General features: G+C 36.4%; 1 pseudogene; it reads left to right on the forward strand.

Moving 5' to 3' along the window:
• Nucleotides 1-25,198, forward strand: part of LOC138306622 (carnitine O-palmitoyltransferase 1, liver isoform-like) — a 56,794-nt pseudogene that overhangs the window by 17,469 nt on the left and 14,127 nt on the right.

A 25,198-nucleotide genomic window follows, 5' to 3' on the forward strand; every position in this document is an offset into this window, starting at 1 on the left:
CTGCCCGTCTGTCAACATTTCCTTTAAATCGCTACTAGTCATAGAGTTCTGCATGGAATGTAACTAAATTTGGCCACAAACATCCTTGGGGGAAGGGGAACAGAACTTGTGTAAATTTTGGCTCTGACCCCCTGGGGGCAGGGGGGGGCCCAATAGAGGAAATAGAGGTAAATCCTATAAATCGCTACTTGTCCTAGAGTTCTGCATGGATTGTAACCAAATTTGGCCACAAACATCCATGGGGGAAGGGGAACAGAACTTGTATAAATTTTGGCTCTGACCCCTGGGGGCAAGAGTGGTGGGGCCCAATAAGAGGATTTAGAGGTAAATATTCAAATTCCTTCAGAAAAGAAACAAAGAACCTGTATTCAGAACATTACTTGGCATTACAAACCAGGTGAGCGATACAGGCCCTCTGGGCCTCTTGTTTAACAATGGTATTCTTATTATAGTGAATGTAGTAAATTTTGTGTATAGTCTATAATGTATAAAACATATATAACTTGAAATATTACCATGGCAGATGATACAGTTTGTATTAAGGTTACCTGGGTAACCAGATCCATACAGAGTTATTGCCCTTTATTATGTACTTTATTGATGATGAACATGATACGTAACGTTGTTTTAATAGACAGATAATCTGATTAATATTGCATGTGGAAATGCATGATAGCTTAAAATACCTAATGTAGAATATTCTATCAAAAAATCAATATTTGTACTGTATTTGCTATAATTAGCATCAAAGACACTTACCGGTAGTTATATATATTTATATATATATATGGAGTTGCAACATCGATCACTGGGCAAAAATTTTGACATGCTATTTTTTCTTCAGTTAACTATTGAAAACCATCAGTTTTGATGAATTATTTTGTGAAAATTAAATCATTCAAAAGCTCAAAGCATGAAAATTAATGATAGAACAGAAGACTTGTGTCAGGGAAAGCCATGTCTATCCTGTTATTTCCTGATAAGGCCAAAAAAAACTATGTCTGTTTAGGGTTACATTGGCCAAAAAAATAGGATCGGTCGGGAGGATTTTTTTTATTTATTTTTAAGTGTTTTTCACTCTAAAATGATGGCCGGAACCGGAGTCAGTGAGATCAAAATCCCGACTTTTTATTTATTCATTTTTTTTTTTCGTAGAAAAAGTAAAAAAAAATTAGGGTCGGGGGTAAAAAATTTGGGTCGGTCGGGTAACCCTAAACAGACATATTATTATTTTGGCCTAAATGTAGGTGATTTATATGGCTGTAAGGGATAGATATGCATGCGGAATATAAATGATCTAAGTTTGGAATACTTTGCCTTAGAAAATTAGAAATGCACTTACAATTATAGTGAGTTATATAGCTACCCAATACACCTATTTAGTATCATTGCTTGTTTGGCCTTGATTTCTCGAAAACAAAAAGTGCAGGCTTAAGTCAAAACAAAGTCTCAAGTGACCTATTCTAATCGCCTTTTGTCCATCGTCGTGCGTCGTCCGTCGTATGTCTGTAAACAATTTACATTTTCGACTTCTACTCAAAAACCACTGAAGCAAATTCAATGAAATTTTGCACAAACCTTCTAAGGCATAAGGCATAAGGCCAATCAAAAGTGTGAATTATGTGGTCCCGACTCCCCTGGGGGCTGTGGGAGGGGCCAAAAGGGGTAAAATTGACCATAATTTCAAAAATCTTCTTCTCCACTCACAGATGTGATGGAATCAAATACTCTTGACAAATAGAAAGGTCTAAAAGTCCTTTACAAAAATTGTGAATTATATGACCCTTGGGTCTCAGGTTTCCCCTTGGGGAGGGGGTTAAGTTTACTATAGTTTATATAGGGAAAACACATTTATTTTAAAATGATATTATTTGGTCATTTGTAAAAGGAAATGAGTCAGATGTTGTCAGAATTATCCCTATGAAATGGCCATTGAATCCTATAAACAAATTTTCCATGACTGACTCACAGGGGCCTTAGGGGTGGGGCCAAAAGGGGTCAAATAACCTAAAACTTAAAAAATCTTCTTCTGAAATTCTGGAACTGGTAGAATCAAATACTCTTCATAGATGGAGAGGTCTTAAGGTCCTTTACAAAAATTGTGAATTATATGACCCTGGGGTCTCATGTTTCCCCCTGGGGAGGGGGTCCAGTTTACTATAGTTTATATAGGAAAAACACATTTATGAATGTTATCTGCTTATTTTTCATAGGAAATTAGTCAAACTGGGTTAGAATTATTAGCCTGAGATAGCATTTTATCGTCATATCCATATTGGTCCTGGCTGACCCCCAAAACCCTTAGGGGCGGGGCCAAAAAGGGTCAAATAGGCTAAAACTTCAAAAATCTTCTTCTGAATTCACAGATTTGATGGAACCAAATAATCTTCATTGACGTGAAGGTCTTGAAGCCCTTTACAAAAATTATGAATTTCATCTCCCTGGGATCTCAGATTTTCCCCTGGGGAGGGGGTCAAATTTACTATAGTCTATATAGGAAAAACACATTTATGAACATTATTTGCTTAGTTTTAATAGGAAATGAGTCAAACTGGGTTAGAATCATTAGCCTGAAATAGCATTTTAACACCATATCCATATTGGTCCTGGCTGACCCCCAGGGACCAGAGAGGGGGGGCCAAAATGGGTCAAAATGGCTAAAATTTCAAAAATCTTCTTCTGAATTCACAGGTTTGATGGAACCAAATAATCTCCATCGTTTAAAAAGTGAAATTTATAAAATTTCTGACACTGACTGACTTCTAGTTTTGTTTTGTTGTTTAACGTTAGCAAAGCAAATTGGAATTTTAAGCATAAGGTTTGGTAACATAATACACTAACTATCAAAATGAAAAAAAAAAATTCTAATACGAAAGTTCAACTTTAAAGTTTATTTTAATTTGTAAATAATTTTGAAAGATTTCAACCAACTTTGCAATGCAGCACTCAGATGATCGTCAAGGCCTCTTGGGCCTCTTGTTCTCTTTATGTAACTTAAATGAAAATTCTTGACTTATGTTGGTTTTGCCTTAAGTTTGTTTCGATAAATCGGGGCCTGATATGTATCTTCATGCTTTTGTCTTCAATGCATAAATATTTACACTGTAGTAGATAGGTATGATTGATAAAGTCTACAGTTATATCAAAGTTCATTCTCCACATCACAACATATACCTATATATATACAACGTCTGATCGAAAAGTGATTTAAGCTTAAACACTTGATTAGCGAAATATAAATTTCTCATTTACTACAAAACCTATGATTATATGATTCTAAAACAGACTTGTAGGTATATAGAGAATGTAAGAAATTATTTTATCTTGATTTGAAGATTTTTGTTAAAGAGACAATTCACTCAGGCTAATTCTTTTACATAACCAATAAGCAAAATATAGCATTAATGTATTGTTCTACATTTCTTATGAAACATATAACATAAAATATTGACAAATTCCATGTCATTGTTAAGTATTTTAATTAATATCGTTGAAATATAAAATCGTTGATCAATACGATGAAGCAGGTACAATATGGACGCTGTACCCAACCCGAGCCAAAGTCACGCACGTTAAACAAATGAATTAAATAATCACTGAGAAGGAGATAAAATTATTTTTAGGCAAGACAATTCACCTAATAAGGTAAACACACTACTGTCAGAGCGATTTGAGCAGTTCTAGACAAAAGTTGCATTACTCTACGAGCAAGGGACAGGGTTCGGCATACAAGAAGTTTGACCACAGTGTGTAATGGCGGACAGCGAGCGAGTTTGAACATTTACACACATGTCACAACCATGGGCTTTTCAGGCATATCGCAGTAAAACCGACTGATCTAATTTCATTAGAACTGGTTTTTTCCAATATATGTACAAATTTTAATGTTCTCTTAGACTGAATTGTCCCTTTAAACTTTGATTAGCCCACCAGGTAATTAGCCCACCAGGTAATTCACCAGGTAATTAGCCCACCAGGTAATTAGCCCACCAGGTAATCGGTTGGGGCCAGATGTTCATATTGATGTCAGTATGTTTGTGTATATGAACTGTCAATATTTACCTCTCAGTGTGTGTATTGATAAGTTGATATCATATCTGCTGTCTAAAATGAAAAGCAGTGAGTGTATATGTGATTATATGTAATATCGTAAAAATTAGTAAAAATACCTTAGAGGTCCACTACCATTCCAAAACGGGCTTTTACTTTTTAAAATGGGAATGCAAAACGAGGTCGAAAATTTTGTAGAGGCGCAAAAGTTATTAACTTATTGTTATAATTATACTACACGTGTCATCACCTTACATAAATGTAAACAAACAATTTAAATTCACATGTGGTTTGTTTTAACACGTGATTGTTTTATCTGCACATATGTTTATTATTTAATAGTGTAATTAATCTACAATATGATATTGTATGTGAATGGTCAATAGTTATATAATTACCACTCATGCAGTGTTTGTGTATTGATATATCAACAGTCTACAAGGAAAAGCTGTGGTTATATGTAATATCCTACAAATTAGTAATAAAACTTCAATTAGATATCTACTCATAATTATTATCAGTTCTATAAAGATATATATTAATTTTTGGATAGGATATTGATATCTGGACAAAAAAATATTTACTGATGAAAAATCAATAATCATAGACCCCTAAATAATTTAGGACCAGCATGCTTACATTGTCTCTAAAAAAGTCTATAATTGCTGCACCGCTTGTGGCTTTGATAGTAAACTAACTGCAGTCATCTCAAAGACATTCTTTGCATCTTTTTCACTAATTTAAAAATAGTTTGAATTCTCTGCAAGCTGATGATAATGGTTAACATACACAACAGGTTAAAATCGTCTTATATACCACACACATTAAGTTCCAGATTATATGATCTCTTTCATATGTACATATGTAGGATAGAACTATTCCACCCCCCAGGATACAGAATTTTGGGGTCAGAACCGATGGCTTGCCAAGGTTTCTGACCCAAAAATTTCTGTACCCGAGGGTGGTAATAGTTCTATCCTACATAATTTACATATGAAAGAGTTATTTTCTCACATTGCTTGTCGAGTTACTTGCACGAAAGGTGAGGCAGCCATTTTGTTACAAAATCTTAACTTCTTAAATAATTGATCGATTTTAAAAAATTAAGAACGCCATTCGAAAGAGCTCATCAAAGTTTGGTTTATATTAATAAATATAAACAAGAAATCTTAGGTAAAAACGGTTTGAAAATGCAAATTAAACAAATGAAATGGTAAATAAATCCGGCAAATCAATCGAAATAGAAGATGAAAAATGACGTCAACTTTTGCTGATATGACGTCATTTGATTGTTCGGCATTTGTGACGTCACAGCTATGTAAGATAGATTTATCTTATATAGCTGTCTTTCATGGGACAAACTCTATCTTACATGGGCTAGCTATGTGAGAAAAATGTTTACTTTTTAAAATTGGAGTTTGAATACATATTATGTAAAGATTTAGATTTAATACATGTATGTCTTGTTTATGTAATGGAGATTATATCACACAAAAATCTCATCACTGGTTATGATAATCACAGTACACTCATAATATTTCAAGGACAATAAAAGCTTCATCCATTTATTACTAATTAAAAATGTATATATATTGAGACACCAAGTTCTAAGGAATTATAGAATTTATTCACCTACTTTTGAGGACACCAAGTTCTAAGGATTCAAGTGAGCCTATTATAATCCGAATTTATGCCCGTACTTTTTCGTGGCGACTGCCGTCGTTCCCGTCGTATGTCGTAAACAATTTACATTTTCGACTTCATTTCTCCAAAACTGCTGAAGCAATTTCAATAGGAAATTTTGCAGAAACCTTCTTAGGCATAAGGCCAATCAAAATTGTGAATGTTATATGGTCCCCCACCCCCCAGGGGGCATTTGGGAGGGGGCAAAAGGGGTAAAATTGAGTAAAATTTCAAAAAATCTTCTTCTCCTACTCACAGATGTGGTAGAATCAAATACTCTTCAAAGAAAAGAAAGGTCTTAAAGTCCTTTTTACAAAAGTTGTGAATTATATGACCCCTGGGGGTCTCTAGTTTCCGCCTGGGGATGGGGGGTTAAGTTTACTATAGTGTTTTATATTGGGAAAACACATTTTTGCGCATTATTTGGTCATTTTGTAATAGGAAATGAGTCTAAATGTTGTCAAGAATTAAATCAGAGTGATAATATTAAAAATTTTTTCTATGGACCCCCCAGGACTTGTTGGGTCATTTTTGGCATAGAAAAAGTATTTAGAAATCTATTTCTAAATTTTTCTGGCCCCTCAAAGTTTTAAAAATTTCGATTTTACGGACACTTGTAATTAGTTATTTGCAATTTAGTTTGGCACCTAAGTAAAAACAATTTAATTAAAAAATTGATTTATGACATTTGTTTTAAAATATTTTTCATTCGGAAATTAGTCAAAACATTGGGTTAAACATTATTAGCCTCGATAGCTATTTTAACATGTCCATACTTTTCATGGCTGACCCCTTGGGGCCACGTGATAAAAGGGGTCAAAATGGTAAAAATTTTCAACTATCTCTTCTTTTGAATTATCACAATATTTGATCGGTTACATGTGAAAATTGAAGGTTTATATGGCCCTATTACAAAAAAAGTGAATTTCATAGTCCTGGGATCTCAGATTTTCCCCTGGGGAGGGGGGTCAAATTTACTATAGTTTATAAAGGAAAAACACCTTTAGGAACATTATATTTGCTTAGTTTTCATAGGAAAATTAGTCACTCTGGGTTAGAATTATTAGCCTGAGATAGCATTTTAAATCAACATATTCATATTGGTCTTGGCCGACCCCCAGGGACCAGAGGGGCGGGGCCAAAAGGGGTCAAAATGGATAACATTTCAAAAATCTTTCTTCTGAATGCACATAATCTTCATAGATTAAAAAGTCAAATTTATAAAATCACTGACTGACTTCAAGTTCCTGATGGGCCAATATATAGTGTTTATATGCATGTCTTTGTTTCATTCTGTATCTGAAATCAGGTGACTGTTAAGGCCCATGGGCCTCTTGTTCATTATCTGTATGCTGTTTGCTCATGGTAGACAGACACAACCTCAATCTGATTAAAATACATATCCTTATTATCATTTCGTTCAATAGAGGATCTGACAACATTCCATTAGGGGTCACATCCAGGTGATATTTGGAAATGCCCAATCAAATTTCTACCTGGGTCGATCATTAAAAGTGAATTTCAGGACAAAAAAGTTTAGAAAAACTGTCAACATTACTTCCATGTCGGTGCAAAGTCCTCTTTGCCAAAAGAGGACAACAAAGCGAATTGTATAATGTATGATGGGACTAAATAGCGTCTTCAATTGATGTAGAAAACGTGTATAAAAAATACATTTATAGCCGCAATACTGGTAGTATATATAAGGTCATCCGAACACACGACTCCTTATGGGGATGTTGTCAGATCCTCTATTGAACAGAGTGATAATATTAAAGTTGTATGGTCTGTGACTTGTTGCATTTTTGGCATAGAAAAAGTATTTAGAGTGTTCTATAAATTTTTCTCTGCCCCTCTAAGTTTTAAACTTTCGATATTTACGGACACTTGTAAAGTTCATATTTGCAAAGGTATTAAACAATTGAATTAAAAATTTTGATTTTTTTAACGTGTACATGTTTTTAAAATAGCTCGGAAATACGTATCCAAACTATTTCGATCTATTCATGTCTGTACTGTTATTGCCGATAATTGACCACGTGATACGGCTAGGGAGGTTCCGATCTATACGAGTATGGACGATGTCGGTTACATGATGCAATTCAGTTTTCCAATATTACCCAAAAGTTTGAAACATGGCTTTGACTGTGACATGTGATATTTCATGCGACATTTGCCGCTTTGTCTCAATAGTATTTTGTGCGTTTTATGGATCTGAAACATCATATATAAGCATCCATATTCACACATTGTATGTTTTTATGGAAAGTTTGTGAAGGTTTGAAAATTACAAGAAATAAAACTTAAAATATCTGTCTATCCTATACTTAACGTTTTTTCCTGAATACCTGCCTTTAGTTCTCATATAAACTAAATAAGCACACCAACACAATAATTGGATGAGCCTGCTCACTGAAGGCCGCTATAGAATACACTTTGTGTTCATGTTCTTCATTCCCTTTTTTGTTGAAGTGGTATTTTTCTGTGGTAATCACTTTGATTTTGGCAACCTGGACATCACTCAAAGCTGTTTTTGTCTCCGAAATATCACTTTGAAAATTGTCTAATTTCTTGGAAACTAGTTCACTTAGGTTGTTGAGAAGTCCTGATTGAGCTTCTTTCACTGTGGTTTGTACCAAGTCGTGTATGTCTCTCTTCTCCATCATGACTGTTCCCGATGAGAAGCATGGCTAGAATGACTTCTCTTTCCACGTGACTACCTATCCACACAATACCTGCACCAATATCTCGTGCAGACCGCAAAAAGCCCGCAAAAGTTAACTCATGAATATGCATGAGTATCATGACTGGACAAATCAATACAGACAAATGTTACCTGCTATACTCACGAAACACAGGAAAATTATAGTATTTTAATCATATAGGGAACAACCTATTAAATATTTTTTTCTAATTTCTTGTATAGAAAAATATAAATTGATATCGGTTTTCTTATTACACTATTTTCAGAAATTTGATCTACAACGGATTATGGCCAACATCACTGTACAACCTGGGGGTGGTAGTCCTACTGTTGAGCTGCTGTATGATTTGGGACTGGGAGTTCTGTAAAGGCCTAACATCACGTCTCTGGGTCCTGGCTGATACACTGTCTATACCAGAGGGTAGGTATGATCTGAGACTGTAAGGGTCTGACGTCGTGTCTCTGGGTCCTGACTGATACACTGTCTATACCAGAAGGTAGGTATGATCTGAGACTGTAAGGGCCTGATGTCGTGTCTCTGGGTCCTGACTGATACACTGTCTATACCAGGAAGGTAGGTATGATCTGAGACTGTAAGGGCCTGATGTCGTGTCTCTGGGTCCTGACTGATACACTGTCTATTACCAGAAGGTAGGTATGATCTGAGACTGTAAGGGCCTGATGTCGTGTCTCTGGGTCCTGGCTGATACACTGTCTATACCAGAAGGTAGGTATGATCTGAGACTGTAAGGGCCTGACGTGTGTCTCTGGGTCCTGGCTGATACACTGTCTATACCAGAAAGGTAGGTATGATCTGAGACTGTAAGGGCCTGACGTCGTGTCTCTGGGTCCTGGCTGATACACTGTCTATACCAGAAGGTAGGTATGATCTGAGACTGTAAGGGCCTGACGTCGTGTCTCTGGGTCCTGGCTGATACACTGTCTATACCAGAAGTGTAGGTATGATCTGAGACTGTAAGGGCCTGACGTCGTGTCTCTGGGTCCTGGCTGATACACTGTCTATACCAGAAGGTAGGTATGATCTGAGACTGTAAGGGCCTCGACTCTTTTTTACGCTTAAGGCTATATAGCCTTACAGCGTATTGTCATTGCCTGCGATACCGGAAATACTGGAAATGCCTTTTCGACTACGACACCACCTAGCGTGAAAAAGTACTACACCTCAGGTCCAAAAAATCCGCTTTCTAAAGCAAATATGCTGTCATGGTGTAATTATGATTATATGAAAAAAAAATCTGTAGTATTTCCTTAAGTGTTATAGTTTCAAAAATGTGTCCAAAGCTATAATATCATTGTCTATTAATGGAAAATAGTGAGAATAATTTGCATGAATGATAGCGATCGATGACCTAAATTCTCGCCAATCATTTGCATATAGGATGAACTTCTAGTTTAGATAACACTAAATAAAGGAATTGACAGGATTTAAGTATGTATAAGTAGGGTTGGTATGGGTAACTAAATTTTGTCCTCGTGTACCCGAATTTAAGTATCCGATCCGTACCTAGATACTCGACATGTATTCCTACAGTATGTGAACGTATTTTCCTATGTGAACGTATCAACTTCGTGAGTTAGCTTAGTGGTACAATTTACCGATGTTGTTTGGGGCGATCTGCAGATGGAGCAAATTTCAATGTAATCATAATGAAATGTGAGAGATTTATTCTCCAATACTGCAAATGGCATTGGTATATCAATTTAATATCAATCGGTAACATCATACAATCGTAATGTAACAAGCTGACAGAGCCCAGAATGTCCGTGACAGATGTTGTTTACCGCACATGCGCAACAGGAAGTACAAAAGAGTGACGTAGTCTTCATTCGGATAGCCTCTGGTGTTGTCATATACAGCATACCGATAGTGAAAGTAAACATGTGCGCCATTCATGATCACTTCTCCGATCATGGGAAATAAGAATTGCAACAATGTTGCTTGTGAACATGTCGTTAGCAGATGAAGTGTCATCCTTTGTGAGTAAAATAGAACAAAAGAGTGCTATTTTGTACTTCTTGTTACTGAATTTTACGTTTACACAGACATCTAACACTCAGTATCAGTATGTTTCGTCAGTATTTTGACGGATGCCCGGCCGGGAAGCCTACACATGGTTCCTACGTGTATTTTGACGGGTACCCGGGTACTTCCCCAACACGACCCGTGTGGCAATAATCAAGGCCTACAACATTCCATTCGTATTTGGACACAGAAACAGCAAAAATCGTAAGTGTTCATTTCGTTTTGCTTTATACCTGTCTACAGTAAATAAATTACACATGAAGTGAACTTACGTGTCTCTGTGTATTTCTGCTAACGTATGTGATATAGATGTTTTATTTTATTACAAGAACAAGAACATTACTTTATATTTTGGAGCAGTTTCCTTTTCAAATTCGAAGTTGACAAAAATTAACTGCTAGCATTATTTTCTAATTTTATGACATACAATTTAATGCATTTAATTCAGTAGGTGTAACAGATTTAATTTGCCAAATTGTCCATATTGATACCGTGGTAATGGAGTGTCACATCACAAAACATAACAGTATGTAGGATTTTGTAAAGTGTGTAACATACATGACAATGAATTAGCATATTGATGTAATCAATTAATATATAGCTACTGTTGTAGAGGAAAAGATATCACCTTCTGACTGACTCTGCTACAACAGTAGCTAATCAATATAGAGATACAATTGTAGCGGGATTGGACTGGGTCGATCATCGGTGACCAGGTAGCTCAGTCGGTAGAGCACTCGGCTAGTGTTCTGAGGGTCCCGGATTTGAATCCCGGTCTGGCCGCTACATTTTCTCCTCTCCTGTTACAAAATTGGCGCCCAACTAAATAACCCACGTTGGTGGTATTTGGAAGATTCTCGTATGTCTTCGAGGGTGAAGACTTCGAGAAAGGAGGGAGGAGTGTAGCAGGATTGGACTGGGTCAATCATCGGAGACCAGGTAGCTCAGTCGGTAGAGCACTCGGCTAGTGTTCTGAGGGTCCCGGGTTTGAATCCCGGTCTGGGCAGCTACATTTTCTCCTCTCCTGTTACACAATCATGCATACACAATACATTTGTACATAATATACATGTGTGTATATGAAGTTTAAAGAGACAAGTGTAATCACTAATAAGGCTAGATTTTATTAAGACAATTATTATCTCTGATTTAAAAACTGGAAACATGAGCTTAAAATATTGATAAAAATTAAAAATAAAAAGATTAAAAATGATGCTAATATATTAACTCAAATTACTTGTAAACAAGACTCCACAACTGACTTGAACTTAACAAAATTCTTTAAGTTTATGTTAGACGACTCTATAACTTTTTATTGAAATTATTGCATATTTTGTTAAATTCTAAAATAACAGGACCCAATATTTGCTCGTCATCCACAGCAGACTCAAAATGTTGAAGAATTGAGATTATCAAGAAGCAGTGAAATAATACCGGGCATATATTAACTACCTGCAATGGCAGATATATAAAGCTCTAGACAACTTTGTCGTCAGATCTAGGGTTACAATTCTGTCTAATTGACCGTAGTGTTGCAAAACATCTAATGATGAACATGACATAATTAGCGGACTGCAGGTTTCAAGTTAATTTGCAATTGAACAGATTTACGGTATGTAAAAACATATCAAAAAGCATACGCTCAGATGGACATGTATCACTAAAGAGTAAAATAAAAATAATGTTTTGTTATGTTATGCTATGTTATTTTATTCAAGTATTTTTGAATAAACATAATTAAACACAGTTCACTTCAGTGATAGGGAAGGAGATTTGTTACTATGCGGCTATGTCCCCTTGAAATAAAATTTCGATGGGACATTTGATCAGACAATGCGCCAAAACAACATTTTCTAGGGACATTGAGGCGAAAACAAAAATTAACATCAGCATGTATCATCAATGTTTTATTAGTCACTCATTAGTCAGTGTACTGTTGATTCAGCAAATAAGTAAATAATGCTAGCAGATGAATTTGTTAACTGATAATTTAACCAGAAACTGCTTCAAAATTAGAAGTAATATTAAACTTTTTTTTTCTTGTTGTAAAACAAAACATTGATTATATGTATGTTAGCAGAAATACACAGACATGTTACCTAGTTCACTTCATGCGTCATTGTTTGTCAAATACAAAATCAGAAACATAAGTGGTATGTAGTTCATATACCGACCCAAAGACCAATTTATTTAATGTAGAAACAAAACGAAATGAACGCTTACGAATTTTACTGTTTCTGTCTCCAAATACGGAAGGGATGTTGAAGATTACTAGCGTAATGCACGTGGTTGTGTTGTTCAGGTGTTCTTCAGATAAAGTTACGTGAATGTGATCGACCACATCGGGGGGATGCTAAAGAAATTGTCTCTGTCGCTTTCAAGCTGTTGAGTGAAAGAATGGAAATTATCTCTCATAGATGATTTCGACCAGCAAGTACAGTATCAGATTTACATCTAGGTTCTTAACGCAGGGAACTCCCTGAACAGTATAAGATTTTGCGTTATGACATCTTTGTTTACATCGGACCGCTTATACCATTGCTGAGTGTCACGTGACAAGTCGCTTATTTAGATGAAACACTCGAAGGCAGAACACGATAAATAGTTACATTTTCTTAAAAAACGATAAACAAAACTCGATATTTCAATGCATTAGTGGTTTGTAATACATGTCATATAACCTCTGTATACATTTGACAAATCAGCGGGTGGGGAACCAATAAAAAAAGACCTTACGTCATCGTGTTTAGAAACCGGGGTCCGTCTCAAAAACCATAATATCTTACCGATGATCAATCAAAATGTCTAAGTATGTTTTTAGCTCACCTGGCCCGAAGGGCCGGTGAGCTTATGTCATGGCGCGGCGTCCGTCGTCCGTCCGTCCGTCCGTCCGTCCGTCAACATTTCCTTTAAATCGCTACTAGTCATAGAGTTCTGCATGGATTGTAACCAAATTTGGCCACAAACATCCTTGGGGGAAGGGGAACAGAACTTGTATAAATTTTGGCTCTGACCCCCCAGGGGCAGGAGGGGCGTGGCCCAATAGGGAAAATAAAGGTAAATCCTATAAAACGCTACTTGTCCTAGAGTTCTGCATGGATTGTAACCAAATTTGGCCACAAACATCCTTGGGGGAAGGGGAACAGAACTTGTATAAATTTTGGCTCTGACCCCCTGGGGGCAGGAGGGGCAGGGCCCAATAGGGGAAATAGAGGTAAATCCTATAAAACGCTACTTGTCCTAGAGTTCTGCATGGATTGTAACCAAATTTGGCCACAAACATCCTTGGGTGAAGGGGAACAGAACTTGTATAAATTTTGGCTCTGACCCCCCAGGGGCAGGAGGGGCGTGGCCCAATAGGGAAAATAAAGGTAAATCCTATAAAACGCTACTTGTCCTAGAGTTCTGCATGGATTGTAACCAAATTTGGCCACAAATATCCTTGGGGAAGGGGAACAGAACTTGTATAAATTTTGGCTCTGACCCCCTGGGGGCAGGAGGGGCGGGGCCCAATAGGGAAATAAGAGGTAAATATTCAAATTCCTTCAGAAAAGAAACAATGAACCTGTATTCAGAACATGACTTGACATTACAAACCAGGTGAGCTTGTTGTTGAAGATTTCATGTGTGTAAGGGGTACCAGTGGGGAAATCATTGCAAACAAATTATCATTAGATAAACCCAGAGAAGTCTGAATGTTTTTTTTGGTTGTTGGACATTATTCTCAGAAATCACATAAGGCGTCGCTACACGTACTGAATAGAAACATTGCCGGGAGCACGTGGAGCATCTAGATATAGCCTAACTGGTACTGTACGCTAGATGGCCATGACCTACTTGTAAAAACTGTCGGTACATGGAAGATGCTGAAACAAAGTTAGGCTTTACTTAGGGGATATTTGTGGATCTGTATGCGCTAAAGTAAAGTACAGTTTTAACCGAAAAGTTATGCTTGTATACTATGTATTTCACCAACTTGTCCAAGTACATGTAAATGTATATCAGTATAGTGTATATTTGACGGAAAACTTGTTAGCATAAGGAAAAGGCCCTCTTCACATTATGAACAACTTTATTGAAATAAATAAAAGGTTAAGTTTCATTTCGCAGGTTGTATTATGTTCCTGGCGTCGTCATAATTACAATGGGTTAGTTGACCATTTCTGCGCCACAAGGCAAAACTTCAATTTATTATATTATAATTGTTATAAAAAGATTTTTAATTTTTTTGTTTCGGAAAGGTAGCCTAGTGGCCCTTTCATGAATATCATGAAGTTGATAATCTTTTACATTGAATGTGAAAGCAATTGAATTATCATTATTCAAAAATGAGAATAAGAACTATGGCAGCTACCCTAGGTAACTGTGAAAAGAACAATTTGTCAAGCTTTCCTATCATTGCTTCCTAATAAACAATACTGTATGGTAGCCTTCTTAGCTTTTTGGGTAGCTAACACTTGTTTTTTATGTCTACTCATCTGAATACCTGCAAATTAAATTTCTTCACTTGCCTTAAGCTCTCAGTACTTTCAGTACTTTGATTTTAGCATTGGGGCCAATATTTTTCTGAAAAATGTTAAAGCCTTAAAATTCCTCCAAATTAAAGTAACTTGAAAATTATGAGCCAAACATTGTGAATGAACCTTTTAGGGGGTTAACGCTATACATCATTCATGCTATATTATGCTATATGAAATAATCAACAAATGAATGTTGTAGAATTTGTCAATAGTTTTTGTTTTATGTTTGATAAGGAATATAGAACAATACATTTATGCCATATATTGCTTTGTGTTTATGTAAACATACATTGTATATCAGAATAGGCCTCACTGAAATGTCCCTTTTAAAGATGCTTCACTGCCCATAGCATAAACGATGCCCATCATTTGAACAGTAATTGATGTTTAATCATGTATGTCTAATTAATACAAAAATTGATATTATGAAATAATTTATTTTGCCTTTGGTACATGAGCAATCAATACTTTCCATTCCTACATTCCATGTAGGGCATAGTGCCGTTGGATTTTTTGGGACCTATTAATTATTTTCAATATTTTTATCTTGAAGTGAAATAAAAAGCTGAAACTTTTTAATGGTGGTAATGGTGTAAAATAAGTAACTTTTGTAACTGAGAAAAAATACTAATTTGTGGGCTCCATTTTTTGATAGAGAAAAAATATACGGAAAAATACCATTTGTCTGCAGTGTAGCATCTTTAAGGTTCCTTAAAATTTGTGTTAATGTGTGTAATAAACTATAATGTTGATAAAAAAATGATGTTGGTCCCCAAAGGTTTGTTATAACCGTGTTTGACTGTCAGTAATGCATTTTGACAGATGAACAGCCAAAGACTCAGTCGGTGACCACCATACTCTGGGGTCTGGCCGTGCGCTGTGTATTTGGCTACCGTCCTCTGCTGTACAGTTGTCAACAGTCTCTACCACGGATGAGTGTCCCAGCTCTCGGCCAGACTCTCGATACACTCATGCTCTCTCTCAAACCACTGTACGGTGAGCATACTGAAAAGTGGCAGGACATTGCCAAAGATCGTCAAGATTTTGAGAAAAATCTCGGTCCAAAGTTGCAGCGTGTCTTAGTTTTAAAATCCTGGTGGGCCCAGAACTATGTGACTGATTGGTGGTGAGTATTAAAGTATAAACAGAAATTCTCAAATAGAAGTTAAAAATCATAATAACATCAAAGCTCTAATATCAAAAGATTTAACACTGATATAGGAATTTTAATTTCAAATGATCATATTCAAAGTCATATTGTATCAAATGCCCATAAGATGTTATAATTTCAAATGACTGGTATACAGGTACATCAGAATTCAAATATCAATAATTATTCCAAACGTTTATATAATTAATATTGTTTTGATTTCTGCAGTAATTTATATCTGAACTCTCTGGTATCATTAATTGGTCATATTTGAATTATAATTTGAAGTATCGGTAGTCATATTTGAATTCCAATAACAAATTTATTGAGTCATAAGCATAGCATATCCAAATTTTTAAATATGGGCATTCTTTTAAAATTTTCTTTCAGGTTCGTTTTAAATCTATTTCATGAAATTCCTGTTTCAGGGAGAAGTATGTTTATCTGAAGAGTCGCGCAGTACCTTACTTATCAACAGTAATTACTATATAATGGACCAGAGTTATTGGATTGGCTCCAAATTACAGGTGGCCAGGTAAGTTATATACTATTAGGTAGGTCATGGTGAACTGTTACCCAGCAACAGAAGTAGGTTATGGTGAACTGTTACCCAGCAACAGAGATAGGTTACGGTGAACTGTTACCAGCAACAGCAACAGAAGTAGGTTATGGTGAATTGTTACCCAGCAACAGAAGTAGGTTTTGGTGAAAGGTTACCCAGCAACAGAGATAGGTTATGGTGAACTGTTACCCAGCAACAGAAGTAGGTTTGGTGAATGGTGATGGTTTGGTACCCAGCAACAGAAGTAGAATTTTATGGTGAACTGTTACCCAGCAACAGAGATAGGTTATGGTGAACTGTTACCCAGCAACAGAAGTAGGTTATGGTGAATTGTTACCCAGCAACAGAAGTAGGTTTTGGTGAACTGTTACCCAGCAACAGAGGTAGGTTATGGTGAATTGTTACCCAGCAACAGAAGTAGGTTTTGGTGAAAGGTTACCAGCAACGGAGATAGGTTATGGTGAACTGTTACCCAGCAACAGAAGTAGGTTATGGTGAATTGTTACCCAGCAACAGAAGTAGTTTATGGTGAACTGTTACCCAGCAACAGAGATAGGTTATGGTGAACTGTTACCCAGCAACAGAAGTAGGTTATGGTGAATTGTTACCCAGCAACAGAAGTAGGTTTTGGTGAACTGTTACCCAGCAACAGAGGTAGGTTATGGTGAACTGTTACCCAGCAACAGAGGTAGGTTATGGTGAACTGTAACCCAGCAACAGAAGTAGGTTATGGTGAACTGTTACCCAGCACCAGAAGTAGGTTTTGGTCAACTGTTACCCAGCAACAGAGGTAGGTTATGGTGAACTGTTTCCCAGCAACAGGTAGGGTATCATAAAATTAACAGAGGTAGGGTATCATAAACTATTACCCAGTAACAGAAGTAGGGTATAATAAAATATTACCCAGCAACAGAGATAGGTTATGGTGAATTGTTACCCAGCAACAGAGGTAGGTTATCATAAAATGTTACCCAGCAACATAGGTAGGTTATGGTGAATTGTTACCCAGCAACAGAGGTAGGTTATGGTGAACTGATACCCAGAAACAGAGGCAGGGTATCATAAACTATTACACAGCAACATAGGTAGGGTATCATAAAATATTACCCAGCAACAGAGGTAGGTTATCATAAAATGTTACCCAGCAACATAGGTAGGTTATGGTGAATTGTTACCCAGCAACAGAGGTAGGTTATGGTGAACTGATACCCAGAAACAGAGGCAGAGTATCATAAACTATTACACAGCAACATAGGTAGGGTATCATAAAATATTTACCCAGCAACAGAGGTAGGTTATCATAAAATATTACCCAGCAACAGAGGTAGGTTATGGTGAATTGTTACCCAGCAACAGAGGTAGGTTATGGTGAACTGTTACCCAGCAACAGAGGTAGGTTATAATAAACTATTACCCAGCAACAGAGGTAGGGTATCATAAAATATTAACCAGCAACAAAGGTAGGGTATAATAAAATATTACCCAGCAACAGAGGTAGGTTATGGTGAACTGTTACCCAGCAACAGATGTAGGGTATCATAAAATTTACCCAGCAACAGAGTTAGGTTATGGTGAATTTGTTACCTAGCAACAGAGGTAGGTTATGATGAACTGTTACCCAGCAACAGAGGTAGGTTATAATAAACTATTACCCAGCAACATATGTAGGGTATGAATAAAATATTACCTAGGAACAGAGATAGGTTATGGTGAACTGTTACACAGCAACAGAGGTAGGGTGTCATAAAATATTACCCAGCAACAGAGATAGGTTATGGTGAACTGTTACACAGCAACAGAGGTAGGTTATGGTGAACTGATACCCAGAAACAGAGGCAGAGTATCATAAACTATTACACAGCAACATAGGTAGGGTATCATAAAATATTACCCAGCAACAGAGGTAGGTTATCATAAAATATTACCCAGCAACAGAGGTAGGTTATGGTGAATTGTTACCAGAATTAGGTTACCAGAAACAGGCATAAAATAACAACAGGTAGGTTATGGTGAACTGTTACCCAGCAACAGAGGTAGGTTATAATAAACTATTACCCAGCAACAGAGGTAGGGTATCATAAAAATATTAACCAGCAACAAAGGTAGGGTATAATAAAATATTACCCAGCAACAGAGGTAGGTTATGGTGAACTGTTACCCAGCAACAGATGTAGGGTATCATAAAATATTACCCAGCAACAGAGGTAGGTTATCATAAAATATTACCCAGCAACAGAGGTAGGTTATGGTGAATTGTTACCTAGCAACAGAGGTAGGTTATGATGAACTGTTACCCAGCAACAGAGGTAGGTTATAATAAACTATTACCCAGCAACATATGTAGGGTATGATAAAATATTACCTAGGAACAGAGATAGGTTATGGTGAACTGTTTACACAGCAACAGAGGTAGGGTATCATAAAATATTTACCCATCAACATAGTTAGGTTATGATGAATTGTTACCCAGCAACAGAGGTAGGTTTATGGTGAACTGATACCCAGAAACAGAGGTAGGTTATAATAAACTATTACCCAGCAACATAGGTAGGGTATGATAAAATATTACTCAGCAACAGAGATAGGTTATGGTGCACTGTTACCCAGCAACAGCGGTAGGGTGTCATAAAATATTACCCAGCAACAGAAGTAGGTTATGGTGAACTGTTACCCAGCAACAGAGGTAGGTTATGATGAACTGTTACCCAGCAACAGAGGTGGTAGGTTATGATGAAATGTTACCCAGCAACAGAGGAAGGCTATAATAAAATATTTACAGTTTGCACTGACATGGACTCAATAAGCATGCTTTCTAGTATTATCATTATCAGTGTATAATGATAACACAACACGTGTGGTGATTCTATTGTTACGGGAATAGTCGCTGACGTAGCAACGTGGGGTCATGACCCCACTTTTGGTGGGAACATATGAATGACTCGACTCCAATCAGCTGTTCAATCGAATTTGTTGATGATGATGAGAGAGAAATAAATATGGGTATTTTAATAAAAAATAATTTATGCAAAACCGTTGCGAGAATTAATAATATCCATATATGTGAAAAACTGTAAATATTAGGAATAGATTTTTATTTTGTTTAGGTTATGAGGGTATTAATGATTATGGAGCCCATGTAAAAAAAATTTTAACAAAAATCTATTCCTTAAAGATGCTCCACCGCCGACAGAGCATAAATGATATTCATTATTTGAACAATAATTGGTGTTTAATCAGGTATATTTATGTCTAATTAAACACAAAAAATAATATAAAATAATTTATTTTGCCTTTGGTGAATGGGCAATCAGTACTTCATTCCATATAGAATATAGTGCCACAGAATTTTTTCGGGATGCAATTAATTATTTTTTGTATTTTTAACTTAAAATAAAATTAGAAGCTTAAACTTTTCAATAGTGGTAATGGTGAACAGTAAGTAACTTTTGTAACTGAAGAAAAATACTAAATTGTCTGCTTCTGTTTTTGATAATGAAAAAAATACCATTTGTCGGCGGTGGAGCATCTTTAAATATCACCCAGCAACAGAGGTAGGTTATGATGAACTGTTACCCAGCAACAGAGAGGTTAGGTTTTGATGAACTGTTACCCAGCAACAGAGGTAGGTTTGGATGAACTGTTTCCCAGCAACAGAGTTAGGTTTGGATGAACTGTTTCCCAGCAAACAGAGTTAGGTTTGGATGAACTGTTACCCAGCAACAGAGTTAGGTTTGGATGAACTATTCATTATCTTGACGGATTTCTCAATTTTCGGTGTGTCTTCATACCTTAAAAACATTGCTATCAAATTGCCACAGCATGGTAATCTCCACTACCAATACCCAGTGTAACATTAGGCTATTATACATATATGTTAATTATTTTAATTACATACATCACCTTATATCTTGCCTTGGTATAAACTTTTGCAATTTCATTTTGATTGCAAATCTTGCAATAGAAAATTGCACAAGAAAGAAGGTTGCAGTAGCCATATTTCATTATAACTCATTATTGTTTTTCTGTACAGGACAGCCCAATGTCATGTACAAGTTCTTGACCTTCAAGCAGCTTATCGACCATGAGCGACTTGAACCGCTTGTCATCAGGAATACGATACCTATCTGTATGGCCCAGTATGAAAAATGTCTTCTCCACAACGAGGTAGGGTCAAGGTCATTATTGTTTGTTTTGACTTAATTTTTACGTTTTCATGCCAAATGGCATGTACAGCAATTTAATTTTGTGATTGACAGGTACAGGACAAACGCTCTACTTAATTACTTGTAGTTGCATATTTTTTACAGCTGCAATTTATTATTGTGAATATTAAGCACCTGCAAAATATGCAGATATAAATGGCACATGTGTTCCTGTTATCCATGCAGTGTTTCTCTGTTATAGAATTCCCGGAGAAGATTGTGATTCCTGGTTACACTGTGACTCATCTGAATCCAAGGTAGGTCAAAGTCATTGACATTCTTCTTGCGATAATATTACAAATTTTAGATTTACACACTCAGATTCTAAATATAGAAGTTCTATAATAATACTTAGGAGTTTATCAAAAGTATCAATTTTAAAGTAATTATCCTCTTCATGTACCAGTATCATCTTAGACTGAATGGTTAGGATGTGTAAAGTTCAGGTTACCTTCAAGTTAATCACCAGAATTTGTACATTAAAACACATTTTGTTTTTTGTCAAGTAGTCTGAAACATGTGTTCTAAATAACATGATGTCACTCTTTTTGTTTTGACTTTCTTCAGAATAATTGCACTTTATGTTATGAAGATTCATTTTTAGCTCACCCGTCCCTCCGTCCCTCCGTCATCCGGTCCGTTAACATTTCCTTTAAATCGCTACTTAGACATAGAGTTCTGAATGGATTGTAACCAAATTTGGCCAGAAACATCCTTGCCCTATGAAATTGAATAAAATAGTAACATCAATAATAATATTCTTTGGAAATAAAATTATGAAGTATGGATATTGTGTGAAAGTCCTTCTATGAAAGGAATATATTTTGTTATTTACAATGCAGTTATGAATATAAAAAAAAAATTGTAAAAAAAAAAAAAAGATAAAAAGATAATATTATTCTTAAATATCACTTATTCTTTAGCATGTAGCTGTCCTCAGAAAAGGGATACTATACAAGGTCAGCGTGTTCGACAAGAAAGGGAAGCTACTCACACCTCTACAGTTAGAAAAACAACTAGAATGGGTCATAGAGGACGCAGATACACAAACAGGTGAGCTGTGTTGGGTCAGAATATGAAGGTCAATAGGTGAGAGGACGCAGATATACAAACAAGTGAGCTGTCAGGAGTCAAAATACAAAGGTCAATATGTCAGAGGACACAGATACCCAAACAGGTTAACTGTGTTGGGTCAGAATATGAAGGTCAATGGGTCAGAGGGCGCAGAGATACACAAACAGGTGTGAACTGTGTTGTGGGCCAGAATACAAAGGTCAATAGGTCAAAGGATGCAGATACACAAACAGGTGAGCTGTGTGGGGATCAGAAAATGAAGGTCAATAGATCAGGAGATGCAGATTCACCAACAGTTTTTCGTCTGTTGCATGCGCCGTGGGTCGTACGTAAAACTATTTCATACCAAAGCCTAATTCTTCTTAACCCTTGAGTGGATTACAACCATATTTGGTTTGAAACATCATTGGGAAAGGACAATCATATTTTGTAAAGATGAGTTGGGTTTCACCCCTGGGGACAGAGGGGCGGGATTCAGAACATGAACTTTGATGAATTCTACTCTTTTCTTATACCCATGAGGATTACATCCGTATTATTTGGTATGAAACATCCTTGGGGAAGGACAATCATATTTTATATAAAATGAGTTAGGTCCGACCCCTGTGTATAGAGGGGCGGGGCTCAGAAGGGGGAAACTTACTGAAATTTTGCTTTAAAATCCTACTCCTCCTAAACTCATGAGTGGCGGGACTCAAAAGGGGAACTCCGCTGAAATTTTGCTTTAAAATCTTACTCCTCCTTAACCATTGAGTGGATTTACATTTGGCATGGAACATCTTTGGGGAAGGACAATCATATGTCATATAAATGAGTTAGGTTTGACCACTGTGGACAGAGGGGCGGGGCTCAGAAGGGTTAATTTTACTGATATTTGTCTTTAAAATCCTCTAACTCCTTGTTAACCCTTTTGAGTATTACAACCATATTTGTCATGAAACATCATTAGGTGAGGACAATCATATATTATAAAGGACCCAGGTAAGACCTAAAGTGACAGAACGGCAGGGCTCCAAAATGGGAGCTGACAGAACGGCAGGGCTCCAAAATGGGAGCTGACAGAACGGCAGGGCTCCAAAATGGGAGCTTTGCTCAAATTTAGCTTTCAAATTGTACTTCTCCTTAATCCTTGAATGGGTTATAACCATATTTGTCGTGGACACATGTGTAGAAACATAATTACTCAATAGTGAATGACCATCAGAAGGCCATTCAAGATAACATTGGGTCAAATAGAGGCTAAAATCTTATAAAGGAACTTCTTGTGTGAAATAAACTAAGAGGCTTAGAGAACTGATATTGGGCCTGCAGCATACTAGGAAGAAGGGCTACCAAGTTTGTTCAACAAATGACCTTTACCTACTTTTAAGGTCAAAGTCATCAAATATTTCAGAAACTTACATATTCAACTAAGGAGTTTCTTGTATCGCTTATTATGATTTTTAACCTATACTTAATTCTGTGACTTTGTTGTTTTGAGCCATGATGCAGATAACCGTTAAGGTCCATTGGCCTTTTTCAGTTGTTTAAATTTAAATTAACTTTGTATAATTATAATTTTGCAGCAATACATATTATAGATGAATAATGACCTACAGCGGCAGAGTGTTTGAATTTCTAGTTCTAGTCCTCAACTTCTAGTTAGAGACCAGCCTGTAGCTGTTGATAGGTACTGATCATAGGTCGGTGACTTTTCTTCTCTGGGTACTCTGGTTTCATCCACTGCATTATTAATCTGACTTGTCTGCCATTGGATCGTCGCCCATACAAACCTACCACACACTAGATTCATTTTGAAATGCCTGTTTGTGCAATGCAATAGTGTTTGCTTATGGTATTTTTATGATTATCTGTAGGCAATGCGAGTGAAGCAGAGAAGAGTATTCCTGCACTGACTGGGATTGATCGGACGTCCTGGTATATATAAATACGCTCCGAGTACTTCTGTGACGGCAAATCAACAAGGAATCCTTAGATACTGTGGAGAAATCCATTTTTCTTTGTGAGTTAGCTCCATTTATCCTTCCTCTCGGAATTGTGGATAGGAAATACTTTCAGATTTTTTTTTAATTTTTTTTTTTTTTTTGTGGTAAAACTTGCTCCAATTGAAAGTTGTTATTTTATGTATTGCACATTAAAGCAGCAGACTATTTATTGAAAAATGTTACATTCAACTTGGGAACAGAGAAGCAGATAGTGTATGTTATATCATAGGTTTTTAATGTTTCTCGTATTTAGTCCATTGTATCGAGCTTGTCAGTAAATAGAAACAAATATTTAAGAATAATGATAATATTTGTTATATTAACTGGGCAGGTTGATAGCATTTGAAATTTCTAAGGCATTTGTAAAATTCATTTGCGCAGTTGTTGTAAGAGATTAAATAACATGTTGCAGAGAGTTTGTGTGGAACGGTTTTTGTGAACCGTTAAGAACTAACAATATGATTATGTCATCTTGTATTTTGCACACTGTAGGTACATCTACATGATCAGTCGTACGAGATATGAATCTACAACCGAGAGAGGACGATTTTTGCTCGGAGGAAGCAGTACATCGGTATGGTTTGACAAAAATCTATTAATATCATCATCCTTCCCTAATGGAAGGTTCGGAATCAACTGTGAACATTCCTACGCCGATGCGCCAGTGATAGGGCACCTGTCTGAGTTCAATATGACCAAATGAGTGAGTTCTTTATACGTAGTCAGGGTTCAATATTCTTTATACATAGTCAGGGTTCAAACATGATCAATGAGTGATTTTTCTACAGTAGTAGGGTTCATAGTCAGTGAGTGAGTTCTTTATATATGACAGGGAGTGACCAATGTTCATATGAGTGAGTTCTTTATATGTAGAATCTGAGGGTTCAATAGTCCATAAAACAGTGACCAAAGAGTAGAACCAAAGAGTGAGTTTCTTTATACATAGTCAGTTCACAGGAAACTTAGTATTTGGTTAAGTACCGGGGGGTTTTTGGTAAAGGAGCTGTGTGTACTGTCACAAAGGTATAACTTAGTATTGGTTAAGTTTACCGGGGGGTAAAGGAGCTGTGTGTACTGTCACAAAGGTATAACTTAGTATTGGTTAAGTACCGGGGGGTAAAGGAGCTGTGTGTACTGTCACAAAGGTATAACTTAGTATTGGTTAAGTACCGGGGGGTAAAGGAGCTGTGTGTACTGTCACAAAGGTATAACTTAGTATTGGTT

Source organism: Argopecten irradians, chromosome 13, assembly GCF_041381155.1.
Source record: "Argopecten irradians isolate NY chromosome 13, Ai_NY, whole genome shotgun sequence".
NCBI classification, from domain to species: Eukaryota; Metazoa; Mollusca; class Bivalvia; order Pectinida; family Pectinidae; genus Argopecten; species Argopecten irradians.